Source organism: Microtus ochrogaster, chromosome 18 (genome assembly GCF_000317375.1).
Source record: "Microtus ochrogaster isolate Prairie Vole_2 chromosome 18, MicOch1.0, whole genome shotgun sequence".
Classification (NCBI taxonomy): domain Eukaryota; kingdom Metazoa; phylum Chordata; class Mammalia; order Rodentia; family Cricetidae; genus Microtus; species Microtus ochrogaster.
Window position 1 is genome coordinate 9,507,330 of NC_022020.1, and position 6,572 is coordinate 9,513,901.

Below are 6,572 nucleotides of genomic sequence, written 5' to 3' on the forward strand. Positions count from 1 at the left end.
GAAGGAGGGGGCAATGTCAAGGGATACGGGATCCTGTGGGGGTGATATATCAGATGGAGAGGGAAATGTGATGGGGTGATATATCAGAAGGAGAGGTGGGGAATGTGATAAGTATGGGACCACGTGCTATTCATTCTTTTTCATCTTCTATGGCCAAAGCAATGGCACAATCTCACCCAGAGTCAAGTTCAGGAAATACACACTGGTTAGAAGGAAAGGACTGTTGATGAATAATTCTCAACCCTCCTCTCCCCACCCCCAACAAAGATCTCTGCCTCCTGCAGTTTATTCTAGTCTGCAAAGAGAACACAGAAAATACATGGCAGAAGAGACAGTTGTATTAATTATAGAGTGTGCAGTATTAAAAAGGAGGGGCATCAGCTAGCAATGACGGTGGGCAAGGGGAGGACACTGAGATGTCCCTGAGATCATGCCACTAAAAGAGCCTTTGAAGGAGGCAATGACAGCTGTAAGGTGGTTTTCCTGAGAAAGGGCTTCTGCCAGATGTAGCAGCTGTGCAAAAATCCTAACATGGGAGCATCTTTGGGTGTTTAAAAACAGCATGGAGGTTAGTACTGCTGTGTGTGTCAGATGGAGATAGCAGAGTATGGGCTGCCGAGGCTAGACCACATGGTACTTCAGATGGATTCAGAATTTCTTTTTCATTTTTTTCAGACCCAATAGGAAAACAACCAGCTTTCACACTACTGTTAAAAGCATCTGTACTGAGAGCAAACTCATGGAGGGCACGATGGAGGCAGGGAGGTGCAGGAGAGTGACTCCACTGTTCAATTAGACCTGGCAGCATCTCACCCCAGGTGACTTCATGACATCTTGCCATGGGATCTGATTTCAGGTTCCTCTCGGGGTGTGAGTTTCACAGTGTGGTTTTAGTTTCAAGCACAGCATGGTTCTGAAATGTAATTGTGTTTCTTCCCACGATCCTCTGCCTTCCTCCAGTTTCACCTTTGGAGCCATGCACCTTGTTCACCGGCGACCCTGGCCTCCCTTGCAGTCATTTGATTGCCCGAGTTCTTCCCAGCCCCAGCCCTTCCCTTCCACACATCTCAGAGTCTCCTGCTGGAGAGGCCTTACTCCAGCAGCCAGCTTAGAGAGGTCTCTCATGGATGCATCATTCTAGTTCCTCAGTGGTGGTTATTACAGTACAATACAGTTTCTTAATCTCTGCTTAATGGTGTGTGTGTGTGTGTGTGTGTGTGTGTGTGTGTGTGTGCTGAAGATGGTTGTTTCCCAGGCACCATCTATAACTTGTTCAATAGGATAGACTGACAGGCCAGCAAGCCCCAAAGATCCTCCTATTTCTGTCCCTTCCCTTCACTGGGACTGCAAACAGGTAGCACCATGTCTGACATTTTACATGGATTCTGAGAAATCTGAATTTAGGTCAGTGCAAAGCACACTTTATGGACTGAGTTACCTTCCAAGCCCCAATGGTCTATTTTTTTTATTTTAAGATTTCTTCTTTATTATTGAAACTTTCATACAGTATAGAATGAAATATGATCAAATCCACTCCCACTTCTGCCATTAAATTTTGTTTATAACATTCTTCCTTTCTTCCTTCCTCCCTCCCTCCCTCTCTGCCTCCCTCCCTCCCTTCCTTCCTCCCTTCCTCCTTCCTTTCTTTGAGACAGGGTTTCTCTGTGTAGCCCTTGCTGTCCTGGAACTCATTTTGCAGACAAGGATATTCCCAAATTCACAGAAACCTGCCTGCCTCTGCCTCCTGAGTGCTGGGATTAAAGGCACGTACCACCATCACTTTAGTTTTTTGTTTTCTTAATAATTCAATAAGTCCAGTTAGTGCCTGTGTATGCGAAGATGTGGGGCCACGCAGTGCAGCATGGGAATCCTATGAGTGACGACATCACCGACTCTCTCACTTCCAGGAACTATCAACTCCCAGTATCTCCTCAGTAGGGTCTTTTTTGTCTTACTTGAGTGTAAGCTTTATAACCAGATAGCTGGGACCTACTGTGCACTTCTCAGTATCTCTAGAACAGTACCTGAGGGAATTAGGAACAGAAGAAGTTTTATAGGAACAGACCATAGTAGTCTTCATCTGTCATGCTTTATTTTTCCATTGTTTCAGCTACCCCTACCCCTGATCAATCATGGTCTGACAATAATAAGTGGAAAAGTCTGGAAATGAGCAGCTCATAAAATATGTATGTTTTAAAATACCGTTCTGAGTAGTTCTTCATTTCCTTGGAAGTGATCATGTTTTTGCCTGGTCTTTCTACTCTGTATGTGCTACCCACCTGTTAATAGACATCAGTACTACCCCAGCTTTCAGGCATCTTATTGGACAGAGTCTTGGATAAAGAGGGCCACTATGCTAAGTCAAGGATAAGAAGAAATCATTCATACAAAAGTCAGGATAGATCATTCAAGGAGAGTTGAAGAAATTTTGAAGTACTTTATAAAAATATGAATTAGTGGCATGTTTGAAGAGAAAATATTTTTGAGCCTCAGACAGCATAAGGTTGCTGTTAGCATGCTGGGTGTTACAAATTCTAGTGTAATGAACAGTTTTTGTATCTGTTTCCTCCACCCGGCACGATGTGTTATTCTTCTTATCTTTTGTGCTTCTTTGACAAACACTTATTGTCCCAAATGGTCCTGACCCCATGTTTTCAAATTTTCATGCTGAGCTTCCTAGTGAGTCCCTTATTAAATGTAGAGTCTTATCATGAATTTTACAAAGTATTCATGGAAAAGAAAAACCTTGCATGTATGCCATGATCTTTTGGACATATTGAGATGTTTCTAATCAAGCTGCCATCTGGGCCGTGTCTCCCATTATATCTGTCGTGTGACATCAGTTCATGAACTGATGTCACATGTCACTTGAAGCACAAGGTTGGAGCTGTGATAGACGCCAGCTCTAGATCTGGCTATCTCCTTTCTTCAGTTTTGAGACCCAATATGGCTTGACTTGAAAGAATAAGCTGTTGATAAAATTAATAAGCTTTATTCAGGAATTGGGTGATAGACACTTGAAGGTGGTAGCAGGCAGGGAGGTTCTTCATCTGGGTGGGATACTAATTGAAATGAAAGAAGCAAATGAAGCAGTTTCTAATTACTCTTGGGGCCCAGGTAGACTGTTTGAAACAGGAAGCGCTCAGGAGAGAGATGCTGGAAGACTGGGAAGAAGGCAGTGCTGGGTGGAAACCAGAAGGAAGGGATGCTTTGGAATTTTTCAGTGTGATTGCTGCTTCCTCTAAAAAAGTATTGGTTGTCTGAGGCCCAGGTTAAAATCTGAAGCGTGCTGGAGAGATGCCTCAATGGTTGAGAGTACTACTGTTTCTGCAAAGGACCCGGGGTCAATTCCTAGCACACATGATCGCTCACAACCATATGTTACTCCAGGTCCAGGGCATCCAATGCTTTCTTTTTTTTATTTATTTATTTATTTATTTTTTGGTTTTTCGAGACAGGGTTTCTCTGTGGCTTTGGAGCCTGTCCTGGAACTAACCCCTGTAGACCAGGCTGGTCTCGAACTCACAGAGATCCGCCTGCCTCTGCCTCCCGAGTGCTGGGATTAAAGGCATCCAATGCTTTCTTATGACCTCCTCAGGCACCAGGAATGCATGCAGTTTACAGATAGACATGCAAGTCAAACATCCACATACATAAAATCAAAAATAAAAACAAATGCTTTAGAATAAAATCATTTGCTTTATATTTGTATGGTGTTTGGTTCTAAGTATTTGTGCCATTCAACCATATAGTTGACATTATCATTTTCATCCAAGAGACAAGGAGGGGGAGGCTTTGCTAAGAGCTCAGTAGAAAGGATGCAAACATGAATCTTTGACAGCATGATTACCATGGCCTCTCAGCCTTTCTTCGTTGTTCATACTGCTGATCACTCAATGAAGTTTCTTCAGCCAGCTCTCAGATGCAAGGGCTGTAAGAAACAACTGACAGGGAAAGCCAGTCCAGGGTGGGCCCAGGGGGTAAACTGGGGAGTAGAGAGTGCAGGCTTAGCCTTATTTCTAGAGTATCAGTTACATCCAAAGTAGATTCACTTGGCAATGGAAGAGCTGGCCTTTTGCATTTCCACATGCTACTATCATTGCCTGGTAAATGCCACCTTTCCCTCCAGGGAGGACCCAGTGCCCAGGAGCAACGCTCTGCATGGTGGTGGTGGGAGGGCTAGCCAGTTAGCAGCAATTTATAATGGGGGGTCTCCAAAATTATACCCCAAATCTATGGTAATCAGGAGGTATGAATGAGGTATCTTTGGTGTAGTAAGAGAAAGCCATTTGGAATGTTTAGGCTGCTATACTGAATACAAGAAATTATTTCCTTCTGGTAAATCCTCAGGCCAGATGGAGCTCACTCAAATCCCTCCTTTGAAATAAGCATCTGAAGAGTTGTGGTCATCTGACTCCTTGAAGAGTCAGATCCAAGGACAGTGAGTTATTCAGAAAATGAGTAGCTCGGGCTGTTCTTCATTTTCTTGAATTTACAAAAACAATTCTATTCATTCATTCTTTTCAGGCAGAAGATCAGATCTAGGAAATAAGTGAGTTAGTTTCAAGCTCTCGAACTTGTAAAAGAGAAAAACTGACGTGAATCTAGATCTCCTGGTGACCAGCTAAACTTCCCTTCCAGGTCATAGCTTACCAAATGGTAGGATGGACCCCTGCTTCTATCTGGCCAACTTGGAGAGCAGAGTCGAGAAGGGAGAGAGGCCTCCTTCCTTGATTCTGACAGCGTTGCTAGAGCCTCTTCAGACATTAAAATGAGTCTCTGGAAGACTTTTGAAGTCTTCCTCTGACATAGATGGACGGTCAGAGGCTACAGAGCTCCACTGTGGCTCACCTGTAATGCTACATGGTGGGGACCAAGGCAGTGTGAGGACAGGACACTGAGTGGCAAGGAAACGGCATTGCTCACAAGGTGGCCCTCCCAGTAGCACCTGCCACCTAACTGTTCTTAGGGGGAAACAAACCAAATGAAAGCATTCTTTCAGTCTGTGTGGTGTAACTATAGCAAGTATGTTTACACGCAGACTCCAGCCATGATTTTCTTCTCTCTTGCCCCGCGGTAAGGGAGCTGGAGGGAAGAATGAGGAGGCAGCAAGGGGTGGCTACTGTCCAGATCCGTATACCTCAAAAGCCAGACTTTCCACATCCTCAGGGTGAAGTCACAGAACTATCTTACATGAAGTTGAAAGCATACCCTGTCTATTGTCTTATTTTCTGAGCAATTTGCATCTGTAGTGCAGGAAGAAATTATTTACTAACACAAAAGTCCATGACAAGTACAAAGGAAGTTTAAACAAAGCCCAGATGGAGGCTGTCAATATGCCTGAGTTGGAAAGAAGATTGGGTCAAACCCAATAGTAAGTCCTGAAGCCAAAGCTTGCTATGGGGAGCAGAAATCCATCCACATTTGGTCTAAATGCAGAGTGACCTTTCCCTACCAAGCCTTGAGCTTAAAATTGGCTGAAGTTATTGGAAATCATTTCCAAAGGTCATTTGGAAAAAGAAAGAGTACTATGGATTTAAAGATACATCCTAAATGTAGAAGTTAGTCCAAAAATAATGAGGGTGGTGGTACCATCACCAGCTGAGCTTTCAGAACTCTCTGTTTAGTGGCACATAGACAGAAACATTTCTTTCCCTGTGCATTAGTACAAATGTTTCTCTCTATATTGCCAAGCAATATAGCAAGACCATGCATACAGCTGTAAAGAAAGCTGCAAAACGATGCTTAACAAGAACCATTTCCTTTCATTAGATTAGGGATAATGTCACACTGACGCCAAGCAGTAAACATTCCCATGGCCAACAGTCTGGCTAGCATGCCAACTGGGGGCATCTGTGTGCAGCAGGGCACCCAACATGTCATTAGAGAATTTTCAAAGGGCATATGTAGCTGGAGTCACAGGGTATGGTCTCATGTTACCTTAATAAACCAAACAACAACCCCCACCACATTCACTCATCAGAACAAGAATATTCTTGCGTTCCTCGGGGGATCTGAAATGAGCCTCCTTTTCAGAAGCAGGCATGGAAGCATGCCCAAGAAATAACTCATACTTGATGAGTCTGAAAGGTTTCCCTCATCCCTCCTAATGTCTAATCATGTTTAATGTAGAAAATTGTTTTGGAATAAGACAAATTAATGATAAATTTTGTGTTTGTTTACTTTAGTCATGTTTTAAGCCAGCATGCAAAAGGTTGGGTTTCATTGCAGCATTTTGATATGACATATCATGATGCTTTGCTCTAGTTTGTCATGTTTATGTGTGTGTATGTGTGTATATATATGTGTGTGTGTGTGTGTGTGTATGTATATATATATACACACCATATAAATCTAGGTTCTGTATATAACAGAAAATGTGTCTTTTTTTGTCTTTCTGAGTCTAGCTTATTTTTGCTTAACATAATATTTTCCAGTCTTAGGTAGTTTGGGTGAAATGTCTACCAGTTGATGGTGCTATATGGGGAGGTTTAGGAGGTACAGCCTCCTAAACATGTGTGTGTGTGAGATAGAGAGGGGAAAAAGAGGGAGGGGGAGAGGAAAGCAGGGAG

At 43.1% G+C, this 6,572-nt stretch overlaps 1 protein-coding gene across 1 annotated transcript in view; it reads right to left on the reverse strand.

Moving 5' to 3' along the window:
- The window catches only part of Chst9 (carbohydrate sulfotransferase 9), a 270,577-nt gene that overhangs the window by 75,190 nt on the left and 188,815 nt on the right, over window positions 1-6,572 (reverse strand). The window lies entirely within an intron of this gene.